Source organism: Armigeres subalbatus, chromosome 2 (assembly GCF_024139115.2).
Source record: "Armigeres subalbatus isolate Guangzhou_Male chromosome 2, GZ_Asu_2, whole genome shotgun sequence".
Lineage (NCBI taxonomy): Eukaryota > Metazoa > Arthropoda > Insecta > Diptera > Culicidae > Armigeres > Armigeres subalbatus.
Window position 1 is genome coordinate 76,569,863 of NC_085140.1, and position 13,445 is coordinate 76,583,307.

Consider the following 13,445-nt stretch of genomic DNA (forward strand, 5'->3'; position numbering starts at 1 on the left):
AAAAACTGTTTTTTTGAGGGCCACCCTAAGTAAACTTGGGAAAATTGCTGTAAATCATCTTGGCTGTGCATATGCACAGCATATGTTTCGAAATTGACAAATTGATATGAAATTTGCGAAAAAGAATCCACGTGTCTTGGAGGGACTCGAACCCTCAACCTCCTACTCTCTAGATAGGCGTGATAACCCCTACACAACAAGACCACTTAAAGGTCACGTTTGCGGAAAAGCCATCAGAATCCGAGTACCAACCTCCACCGCGGTTAGCTCTTTTTTGCAAATTGAATATCTTTCGGATGCTTGATTTGTCCAATCTCCACATGCGCTTTACTGTTGTATATCCACAGCCAAGCGAGTGCACATTGTTTATTAAACGAGAGGATCGCACTCCATGCCCCCCAGTAACTGTCTGGGCGGGACGGTATAGAATGCGAATTCAATCGCACTCTGCTGTGCCAAAGGCTTGCTTGGCTAAAGCATTTGATGAGTTTGATTGCCTTTAACGTAAGCGGTCGCGTGTACTCAGACGACTAATGACGGTGAAAGACCGACACTTGATTACAATTAATTGCATATTATTCGGCAACTCGGCCGTACCAAAACCATTTTTTTTTTGTTAAATATCTTGGCTGTGCATATGCACAGCATATGTTTCGAAATGGACAAAATGATATGAAATTTGCGAAAAAGAATCCACGTGTCTTGGAGGGACTCGAACCCTCAACCTCCTACTCTCTAGATAGGCGTGATAACCCCTACACAACAAGACCACTTAAAGGTCACGTTTGCGGAAAAGCCATCAGAATCCGAGTACCAACCTCCACCGCGGTTAGCTCTTTTTTTGCAAATTGAATATCTTTCGGATGCTTGATTTGTCCAATCTCCACATGTGCTTTACTGTTGTATATCCACAGTCAAGCGAGTGCACATTGTTTATTAAACGAGAGGATCGCACTCCATGCCCTCCAGTAACTGTCTGGGCGGGACGGTATAGAATGCGAATTCAATCGCACTCTGCTGTGCCAAAGGCTTGCTTGGCTAAAGCATTTGATGAGTTTGATTGCCTTTAACGTAAGCGGTCGCGTGTACTCAGACGACTAATGACGGTGAAAGACCGACACTTGATTACAAATAATTGCATATTATTCGGCAACTCGGCTTCTATACCGTCCCGCCCAGACAGTTACTGGGGGGCATGGAGTGCGATCCTCTCGTTTAATAAACAATGTGCACTCGCTTGGCTGTGGATATACAATAGTAAAGCGCATGTGGAGATTGGACAAATCAAGCATCCGAAAGATATTCAATTTGCAAAAAAAGAGAGCTAACCGCGGTGGAGGTTGGTACTCGGATTCTGATGGCTTTTCCGCAAACGTGACCTTTAAGTGGTCTTGTTGTGTAGGGGTTATCACGCCTATCTAGAGAGTAGGAGGTTGAGGGTCGCCTATCTAGAGAGTAGGAGGTTGAGGGTTCGAGTCCCTCCAAGACACGTGGATTCTTTTTCGCAAATTTCATATCAATTTGTCCATTTCGAAACATATGCTGTGCATATGCACAGCCAAGATATTTAACAAAAAAAATGGTTTTCGTACGGCCGAGTTGCCGAATAATATGCAATTAATTGCTGTAAATCAGTCAATTTAAGAGCTAGAGAAATATTTTTTTTAGCAAAATTCTTGGAATCTGGCTGAACTATAACTTCGTGGAACATTGTATAGCCGTATCTCTGCAAATGAAAAAGTTTTATATTTATTTTTTTTCAAATGTGGCCCACCCTAATTTTAATGAAAACCTCAATAAGCCCCTCGCCGTTAGGAGCAACTTTGTAGAACAAAGTTTTTTTCTATCTCTGCTATGTTCGGCTTGAACAACTTATTACCGCTTTGTATGCTACCTGGACCACTGTGCATTGTTTCCTATTGAAAATTGGCCAAATCGGACTATGGGCTCAAGAGTAATGGCCAAAATACTATTTTTATAATGCACGAGAAAGGCACCATCACCGCTAGGTGGATTAATCTGGGTTTTTTTAAATTATTTAGACATAATTGATTGAAATAATGAGTTCAATTCATATTTTTGTTCTTTGGGTATGTTTAGTTATAATATCCACACTTGTTGGAACAAATCGTTGACTGATTTTCTTGCAACAAGTTTCATTCGACGGGGGGAATCCTGTCCCATTGTTTCATATTGAAAATTGGTCAGATCAGACTATGCGATAAACATTTATGGTCAAAATATTAATTTTTGTAATGAATGAGAAAGGCACGGTTACCGCTAGGGTGATTAATAGGTTTTTTTTTGACTGTGAGGTATATAAATAAAACGTAAATCAATGAAAAATAGAAACCCATTTACCTGAAGTGCTATTTTTGACTTTTTTATGTGATTTTTTTAAATATCCTCCCTAATGCACAGATGGAGGCATCATCACTGCTAGGTGGATTGGTTTGATTTTTTTAGTGCCTCCTGGCCATTAGAATGAATAAATTATTCATTTTCTTTAAATCTGGGTGGTTTCTATTCATGCTTCTTTATTTTTACCTGAGTTTCCAAGGGTGTCCACAACCGAACCACAGAATTGAAATGTCCAAATGTGTATTTTTTTTTCAATCCAATGAAGTAGTAAAGTTTATTAGTCTAGTTTTCCATTGGTATACAAATGTCGGCATAAGATCAACTAGAGCCAAATTTATGGATCAAAGACAAAAGGGTGCCCATAACCGAACCTCTTCACCAATCTTTTCATGTCTTTATTTTATACTTATTAACAAATTTTCGTCCATTTTGAAAGCTGAAGACTTAGATTCCAATAAACCCACAAATTTCCCGCTTCTTATGCATAATACTATATAAAAGTATACCCAGTGACAATTCTTGGTAAATAACGTATTAAAGGGCCACTAGGGGGATTAATCTAGGGGCCCTCCTTAGCCGTGCGGTAAGAAGCGCGGCTACAAAGCAAGACCATGCTGAGGGTGGCTGGGTTCGATTCCCGGTGCCGGTCTAGGCAATTTTCGGATTGGAAATTGTCTCGACTTCCCTGGGCATAAATGTATCATCGTGTTAGCCTCATGATATACGAATGCAAAAATGGTAACCTGGCTTAGAAACCTCGCAGTTAATAACTGTGGAAGTGCTTAATGAACACTAAGCTGCGAGGCGGCTCTATCCCAGTGTGGGGATGTAATGCCAATAAGAAGAAGAAGAAGGGGGATTCATCTGTTTTTTTAACCGCTATAATAAAAAGATTAAAAACAATATTTTGTGAACGAACCCTAAGAAGAGTATTTATCCTAAATTGGTCACGACATAATAGGCAAAGCGCTTTCTTTTCGATGGCTATAATTAACACTCTGTGAGACTTGATCCTTTCTATTTATATGCGGAGAGAACCGTGACGGATCGCGGATCTCGGATCTCTCGTAAGTTTTCGTTGACATAATTTTTTCTGGGTTTTGTAAAGTTTGAAACATATGGGGGAAAGAGGAATTTAATATATTTCACCTTCTTTCTCGTTTCAGAGAGCGAACAATGGCGCTTAAACCTAGGATAATTAGCCAGGGCAAGTCTAATAGCTTCGCCTCATCCCCGGAACATCATCAGTGGAGTGACATAGACTTTTTAGCATGGTCACTCCCAATGTCTATTTAAACTTATTTAAAATTTCATCATTTGCTTATGATGATACTCCTAAACTATATCCCCTACCAACCATCCAACTCCTTGACATCTATGAGGGCGTCGGTGAGTTGCTGGCCTCTCGTTAAGTAGATGTCATATCATCATTTCCTCCCCTTCCCTAGTAACGGAGAAGATGGGCGTGGCCAGCAATAATAGCTTTCATGCTTTATCATTCTGGACCTCCAATTGGTTTTTCATTAAATTCCAAATGGAAATCCATAAGCAATTAGGGTATGATAGTTAAAGAATATACATGGCAGCGATCAATCTACGAAATACTCCGTTACAACGCAACGCATAAAGCATGGACGTTAAAAAAGGCGGACCGGATAGCTTTCGGGGTTTTCGAGCGAAAAGTGTTGCGTACAAATACTCGGAGTGAAACTAGAAAATGGTGTGTGGCGCAGACGCATGAATCATGAGCTGTATCAAGTATACAAAGAAGAAAATATTGTGAATCGTATAAAATATGGCAGACTTCAGTGGGCTGGTCACTTAGTACGAATGTTGTAAGAATGAATGGAGTAAACAATATTCAACAGAGAAGCAGATAGAGGCCGGCGAGTAATAAGGAAGTAGAGTAAAAATTGGACACGTGTTGGTTGGATATATTCAAAGTTATTGAACTTTTTTTTTCTTTTGTTGAAAAAAGAATTTGAGAACGCGGTCGAGACGAGCCAGCCTCGGGCTGAAAGTCTCGATAACAAAGACAAAAAAAAATTGAGAACGCTAAAATAATAAAACCTTTCTTAAACCGATATACATAAAGTAACTAATATCAAATGTTACTCAAATTCAATCATATATCTAATAGATTTCTTTACACATATCAGTGATTATAAAATGTGATTAGTTTGTGTCCCCGCAATCACATGTGTCCAGTTTCCCCTACTTGCGTCAAGTATTTTGTTATATGTGTCGTGATTTCTGGTTCTTGATTCACAAAATGCCAGAGGTTTGGAGTCTCTTGATAAGTCTTGTTCCTCTTTTAATTATGGATTCTTGATAATCTGTTCTTGATATTCTCCTTTTCTTCAAACTTGATCCGTTCGTCATGCCATCCGTTGTAAGAATGACCTCTGGCCCCGTTGACACCCGCCTTTTATACAGTTTGGCGTTGGCAACGGTTATGTGTTGTTTGTTATACTTAACCCCGCCTACCATGATCCATTTAGTCGAATTTCTAGAAATTGTGATGCAAACACCGAAAATACCATAGAGTGGCGGATTAATTTATTATTTATTGTTGAACGAAATAATGTATCAATTTGAATAATGTTGTATTTATTGATCAAGCCTTATTCTCTACAATACTCTCATCCTCTACTCTTTAATACAAAGTCTGCGGAAAATTGGAATTCAATTTACTGAATATTGTTTGTATTATAAACATATATATTGAAAACTCAGTGTATTTGAATGACGAACTCCGTTGTAATTATCTTAAACAGCATAGAGTTGAGTTTAATTGACTGTGGCTCAAAGCTATAGAAGTGTGATGACTGAAGGTACTGATTTATAAGTCCTAATTACGAGGAATTATCAAATAAGTACTATCAACTAAAATTTGATCATACAAGGTCAAATTTTTTATGTTTACAATATTTGTAGGGGTTGAAAAATAATCTGACTATTTTCGCCCTTTCTATGCTTGCTCCTGCCACTGTCGTGTTAATGTTTTCTCTTATTACTTGGTAGAATGAATGTCAAAAAGAAATGTCTACCCTTGTCATTTCTGTTTAAAAGTTTACCGTAGAATGTTTAAAGCTTAGCAATTGTGAGTGCTATCCAAATCCTATCTGATTACAAAAAAAAACAAAGTCAGTTAAATACCAATTCCATTCTTTATTTCATTCAAGTTTAATTCACATTTAAAGCAATTCGAAGTCAATCCAAATGCAATCTGAATGTATTCCATTTTTTAACTCAATTCAAAATGAGCCCAAGTTCAACTCAAGAACAATATTATTTCAATCTAAATCCCATCAAAAATAAAACCAATCTAAATCTAATCCCATAAAAATACAATTTGGAATAATTATAAATCCAATTGTACTCCTTATTCAATTCTAAATCAAATGTAATGGACAATTCCAATTTTAGTTCATGTTCCATCCGAATCCAATCGAAATCAAATACAATCCAATACCAAATCTTAGTGTTGTGCAAATTCAATCGAATTTCAATTAAGGTACAATAAATATTCAAAATATGTTTCATTCAATCAAAATCAATTTAATACAATTCTTTCAAATTTAAATGTAATTAATTTATTTTTTTAAATCCATTTCCATAAAGCTCTATCCATTTTCATAAAAATATAGTACAAAGCAATTGTAATTTAATTTTACTTATTTGCAATCCAATTCGTTTGCCTAATTGCCTCCAATTGTAAAAAAATATTTATTCACTTTATACTTGATTCCTTATCCCTCAAATACCTCTGTTTTTCATAATTTTGCGTGATTTCTGTTTTTTTTTCAGCTACAATTTATCAATATGGTCCTCAATTTTTCCTCCATTCCTTCCTTCATTTTTTTTATTACAAACGATAGCGTAACAGTCAAAATTACATGGACCGATCGTATTAAAATTCTGTATTATGGAAAGCCTCAAACGCAATTCAGTGTCAATAAATTTGAAATCATTGTAAAAGCACTAATAAGCTGAAACTAAGCCCAGGCGATCATCTATTTACATTATACTTGTATTTTTTTAATCACTATTTTTCTTCCAAAAACACCAAACGAAATTTCTGCTATTCCCATATTTACATTTTATCAAGTTTCAACTTAAATTTTTCCGTGACTCGGCATTTTAAAACGGAGAATAGCAGGTTAAACACAACATAAAGCAATGGTATTGTCACTGGGTGTTAAATTCTATAACCTTGATGCTCTTAAAGATGTATTATTCACTTATTGCTGCTGATTCTGATACAATTAAACTCCAATCCTAAAATTAAACCAATACAATTGGATTTAAACCAAAAGCCTTTTAAATTCATTCCAAATGTAGAAGTGCAATTCAATTTCATTTCGATCCTTATCCAAATCCCTATCCGATGCAACATAAATCCTGTTCGAATCTTATCCAAGTCCAAGTAAATCAACTTAATCTTTAATTAGTTGAACTCCATTCGAATTCTAATACTAAACCAACACAGAACCATTCCATTTTTAATACTAATTAAAATTGTTTCCAATTAAATTTGAATAGAAATGAATACAAATATAGTCTAGATTAAATCCATTTTCAAGAGAATAAAATCGTAATTCAAGCGTTTCCGTCGTAAAACTAGTCTAATTTAAAAATGTTTCTTTTTTTTTTTTTAATTCAGAATAATTCATGCCAAATCAAGTTCAAGTCTAATTTAATTTTAATCTATTTTAAATCCAATCCAAATCTGCAATACAAATATGGTTCAATCCAATCCATTTTAAAATTTGAACCCAAAAAAATCAATATTGAATCACAACAATTTGTAATCTATTCCAATCTTGATTAAAGTCGAAATTAAAATCCAAATGAACTTCTTCATTACTAAACTTAAAATAAATCCTTAGTTATTTTTGTTTACATTAATCCAACTCTAGTCAAATTCAAGTTTAATACAATCTGATTTTCTGTTTAATAGATCTGTTCTATGTTCATTTGGCTGGTTTTCAACTAACTGTTCTATATGCATTTCCATAGTTAATATTTGATATCTGTTTTATGCCTGCCATTGTTTGAATATGCATTTAGTGTGCCAAATACCATGAATATACTATGTCCCGGACATCAAAAAAAAAATTCCCACCCGAAAGCTTTTTAGGTCGGTCAAAGAATCGAACTCACCATCTTTGAAATTGTAATCCTACGCTTTTGTTCAATACGAAATTTAATTCATCTTAAATAGAATAAAATTGTATTTCAACTCAATTTCAAATATTATCAAATTAAATACAATTTAATCTCAATCTGAAAAAAAAAATCATGAATACAGTTGAAAATTATGTCGAATATGATTCAAACATTTCCAATGTTCAATAGAATTTTAACTTAATTTGTTTCAAATATGACATAGTGGAAAACTTTTTTTTTTACCTTTCATTGCACACTTTCTGATGATATTTGATACTGTAGATCTGTGCATAATTTCAATTTCCAGAATATTGAGCTAGCAGGGTTCACGAAATAACATGAAATAAAACTTAAACTCATTCTTTTTTTATGTTCCGCAAAACCATCACGTTCATCCAAATTTCATAATCCAAAATGGTTGCTTGCTGTTGCACCTCGCGATATTTGAGGGCACTACAGCAAAAGGTATGTTTCATTATTGGCTTTACACGCAAATATCACTTTCTAAAGTGCCCTGCCTCGACTGCAGTTCCAAAGTGTCATTTCTTATTACTCTGATTCATCTATCAGAAGTCAATTGATTCATCGGATGCTGCCTCGACTACAGCTCCGTGTTATGTACTGTTCAGTACTCCTGATACTCTACCTTAGCTATCAGAGATCAATTCTAGATGCTGAATACTGCCTCGTCTACAGTACAGCTATTTTCTACATTTCGCGTTCTTCTGATACCTACCGATTGGGAGCTAAAGTTCTGCTACCGTCCACGCCATTGTCGTGATTTCTGGTTCTTGATTCATAAAATGCCAGAGGTTTGGAGTCTCTTGATAAGTCTTGTTCCTCTTTTAATTATGGATTCTTGATAATCTGTTCTTGATATTCTCCTTTTCTTCAAACTTGATCCGTTCGTCATGCCATCCGTTGTAAGAATGACCTCTGGCCCCGTTGACACCCGCCTTTTATACAGTTTGGCGTTGGCAACGGTTATGTGTTGTTTGTTAAACTTAACCCCGCCTACCATGATCCATTTAGTCGAATTTCTAGAAATTGTGATGCAAACACCGAAAATACCATAGAGTGGCGGATTAATTTATTATTTATTGTTGAACGAAATAATGTATCAATTTGAATAATGTTGTATTTATTGATCAAGCCTTATTCTCTACAATATGTATTAGCACTTGCACTTCAGTAAATAAGGAAGCCACGAATAAATAAAATAACCATTTCCTAGATAAAGTTTCTCCAGTTAGCCTTGCGAACAAAGGCGTAGGATTCCCATCCGGAAATGGCGAGCGATTTCGATTCTCGGTCCGGTCTATAGGATGTTTTCGGGTTTGAAACTTTCTCATCACCCTGGGCATAGTGTATCCATTGTACTTGCCATACAAGCTTTCAATTTAAAACTGAGGAAATGTTAATAGAATACCAAGTTGAAAAGCCGGCCAAGTTCCACTTAGAGCCATAGCAAAAGAAGAAGAAGCTAACGTTCCGTTCTTCACTGTAACCCAACATGGACAATCCTGAAAATCTCATTGATGGAACCTGTACTTGCGAAATCGAAATAATCAGGAACGAAGTTTTTTTTTTAATTTTAAAACTTTCGGCGTGGAAACTTGTGGTCGAATCCACGTTTTTACTCTGCACCCAATGCATGAAGATTACGTTCGATACGTCGTCGTGAACATGATGTTCATGAATTCCTTGATTTTCAGACGTACAGACGGCTAATTTAAATGCGTACGGTTACCTGAACGGAAGTTGTGAATTTTTGTTTCCGGCTTTATCGCTTTTAATTCTAACACCCTGTAAACAAGCTCTGTCAAAAAAGTGAGGTTAAGTTAAGAGTTTGCATTGCGGTCTATACAGTAACTCTCTCGCTCCGTGATGCTAGCGCTCTCGAATTTCTCATTAGTATTCTCAATCAGCCATGTACTCTTGTACTTCCAAGAAATAATGCTGAAAATATTTGCTTCTCTTCGGAATTACCTATGATTCATGTTTTTTAAACAAGCGCTTCGTCGAAGCAAAAGATATTTTAGTTACTAGATAAAGATTGTCGCTTCGGTTCCCTTTGTTCTGCTGTCCGAAACATGTGTGGTACATACCTGTCAAATCGTATGGATTTTTCTTCTTTGACATTTAGCTCCCCTATCCTCGCCAGCAAAAGATGTTCCGGACAGCGACGACAGCGACAATCTTTATCTAGTAACTAAAATATACTCAATCCAGTTGAAACCCGAAATTGGGTGCTGGCGAAGTTGGATTTTTCTCACAATCCGTACGTTAAACCTAACTTCGGAAGTGGTGCGCTGAATAGCGCTTCGCGATATGAAAACAGCGCACCACTTCCGAAGTTAGGTTTAACGTACGGATTGTGAGAAAAATCCAACTTCGCTATTCCCCAATTCCGGTTTTCAACTGGATTGAGAATATCTTTTGTCGAAGCGATTATTAGCCATCACATGATGTGATGTCGAATTTTCTGTACACGATAAATAAATCAGCAGTGGATGAAATAAATCAGCAGTGATAAATGTCACTCTGCTCTGCCATCAATATAATCACTTATTGTATTCGTATGATAAGTACTTACTCTTTAACATAAACCACAGAATTAGATGCAAAAATAGCTTTCACTTGTCGGTTTTATAATATGATGTATTATTTAGTTTGCCAGATAGAAAGGTAGATAGCGTCAAGTGTACAACTTGCGCGGAGTGTTGGCGTTCAACTGAGAAACCGGTGGTTGGCATAAAGCTCGGCTTCCAACGGTGAGTTAATGGCGTTCACGCGAAACAAAGTTTGCCTATGAACCATGTGCGCGCGCGCAATCAATTAACTCTCTCGTCTCGGGATGCTAGTGCTCTCCTTTTAGTCAATGGCGCTTTATCTCTTCTAAGAAATAGTATTTATACCTTGTATAAGGTACGGTGGGGTTAGATTTCACTTTACATTGCGGCTTGTTGTTTTTCTAGGTCGATTTTAGGTCGAAACACGTCCAATTGGTGCATTGCTAAGTGGATTTTGTCTACAATTTTCAGTTCAGCACTAAAAATATTGATTAGTTAGTATTTTATTAGTCTGATTATAACTACTGGCAAGGAAAATTATTATATGTATTAAGTATGTAGTAAGTATCGTTATGAATGGCCATCGAATTTCAACGAATCGAGTCAGCTACTGAGAGGATCCAATGCAGGAAATGCCTCCACTGGAAACCGTAAGTTCTGGATATTCTTTACCAAAGTGGCCAAACATGTTTCCACCGATGTGATGCACGAAATGGTATCGAATGCTTTGCAATCAACTGATCAACTAGAAGTCGTGAAGCTAGTCCCGCGATGGAGTAACTTAGATGATCTGCGATATGTATCGTTCAAAGTTGGTGTGAACTGGAAGGATAAGGAAAAGGCGCTATCGAAGTCAACATGGCCAACGGGATTATTATTTAGGGAATTTGTAAATATTATTTTAAAATGTTTTGTGAGCGTTGATTAACTTATCTCGTAGTTTATTGTGAAACTGTTTAATGTTTGTTATTTTAAATTAATGTGATTTATTCGATGTGAACTGTATTAGCATAAGTAATAGACCTCTTCATGTTTTCAAAAAGTATCACAAATTCAACCGGTCAGCCCAGAATCACAATTCTTATGCTAAAATAAGTCCTCTATCAAATTTTCAGCTTATTCGGCTAAAATTTCGAGGTGGCTCAAGTTGATTTAGTGTTTTTTTGGCTCTTTTCAATTTTGGAAAAAAATCTAACAAGATATATAAGCGTTGAAAACTATCGCAACAACCTCTATACGGAAGCTTTCGGTGTGCTTTACAAGTCTTGTGAACATTGCGATTCGTTCCGTTCACGTTTTGTCCATGTTAAAGTGGTCTTTAAGCTTTTAAGTGCATAAAAATACTGTTTCCCCCAAAAATCGTTGTTCTACAAAATTCTTGAATTTATGACGAATAATTGCTAATTTATTATATTATTATTCCTCTTTTTCCCCTAAAAATTTTGCCAATGTGCGATTTACCGTTAAATTCTTAAAAATCAGAAGCTGAACATTTGTCATAAATTTGCACGCTGAGATTTCTTCAAACAAGTTGTTCGAACAAAACATAAATTAAATCATAATGATATTTGATGCTTACAACAAACGACTTTCAAATTTTGGATTGATTAGATTTGGATTAAATTTGATTGGATTTGAATTTGTATTGGATTTAGACTTGATTCGAATGAAATTAGGATTAGATTTGAATTGAATTTGGACTGGACTTTGATTGAATTTGGATTGGATTGGTTTTGGTTTGGATTTGGATTGGATTGGTTTTGGTTTGGATTTGGATTGGATTTGGATTGGATTGGATTTGGATTTGATTGGATTTGGATTGGATTCGAATTGGATTTGAATTGGATTTAGATTTGAATTGGATTGGATTTGGATTGGATTGGATTGGATTTGGATTGGATTGGATTGGATTTGGATTGGATTGGATTGGATTTGGATTGGATTTGGATTGGATTTGGATTAGATTTAGATTTGATTTGGATTGGAATTAGATTGGATGAGTTTGGATTTGAATTTGGATTTGGATTTGAATTTAGATTGGATTTTGATTTTATTCGGATTGGACTTAGATTGGATTTGGATTGGATTTTGGATAGATTTGATGGATTTTGGTTAGATTTGGATTGAATTTTGATTAAGTTTGGATTAAGATTGGGTTTGGATTTGAATTCGGATTGGATTTACGTTGGGTGTAGATTTTAATAGGATTTGAAATGGATTTTGACAAAATTTGTATTGGATTTGGTTTGGAATTTGATTAGATTTGGATTAAATTTGATTGGATTTGAATTTGTATTGGATTTAGACTTGATTCGAATGAGAGTTTGATTAGATTTGGATTGAATTTGGATTTTATATCAATTGGATTTGGATTGAATTGGTTTTGGATTGGATTTGGATTGGATTTTGGTTAGATTTGGAATGATCTTTGATTAGATTTGGATTTGAATTGGGTTTTGATTTGGATTTTGATTTGGATTGGTTTAAGCTTTTATTCGGATTAGATTTGGATTGGATTTGGATTGAATTTGGATTTGAATTGGATTAGATTTCGATTAAACTTGAATTGGACTTCGATTGAATTAGATTTGAATTGGATTAGATTTTGATTAGATTTGGATTGGGTTTGAATTGGATTTGAATTGGATTTGGATTTGGATATGATTTCGATTTGCATTATATTTGATTGGATTTGAATTTGTATTGGATTTGGATTTTATATTAATTGGATTTGGATTGAATTGGTTTTGGATTGGATTTGGATTTGATTTGGATTGGATTTTGATTGGAATGTATAGGATTTGGATTGGATTTTGGTTAGATTTGGAATGATTTTTGATTAGATTTGGATTTGAATTGGGTTTTGATTTGGATTTTGATTTGGATTGGTTTTAGCTTTTATTCGGATTAGATTTGGATTGGATTTGGATTGAATTTGGATTTGAATTGGATTAGATTTAGATTAAACTTGAATTAAACTTCGATTGAATTAGATTTGAATTAGATTAGATTTTGATTAGATTTGGATTGGATTTGAATTGGATGAATTGGATTTGGATTTGGATATGATTTCGATTTGCATTTGGATTTGCATTATATTTAATTGGATTTGAATTTGTATTGGATTTAGACTTGATTGGAATGGGATTTGGATTATATTTGGATTGAATTTGGATTGGACTTTGATTGGATTGAATTTAGATTGGATTTGGATTTGATTGGATTTTGCTTTGGATTGGAGTTGGATTTGTATTTTAATTAGATTTGAATTTGGGTTGGATTTAGATTTTTTTCGGATTAGATTCGGATTGGATTTGGATTGGATTTGGATTAGTTTTG

At 35.1% G+C, this 13,445-nt stretch overlaps 1 protein-coding gene across 1 annotated transcript in view; it reads right to left on the bottom strand.

Moving 5' to 3' along the window:
• Window positions 1–10,259, bottom strand: part of LOC134209247 (uncharacterized) — a 62,315-nt gene extending 52,056 nt beyond the window's left edge. Inside the window, exon 1 of the mRNA XM_062685231.1 lies at window positions 10,130–10,259. The gene's annotated coding sequence lies outside the window, so the exon portion shown is untranslated. The remainder of the gene's footprint in view (window positions 1–10,129) is intronic.
• Between the last annotated feature and the right edge of the window lie 3,186 nt (window positions 10,260–13,445).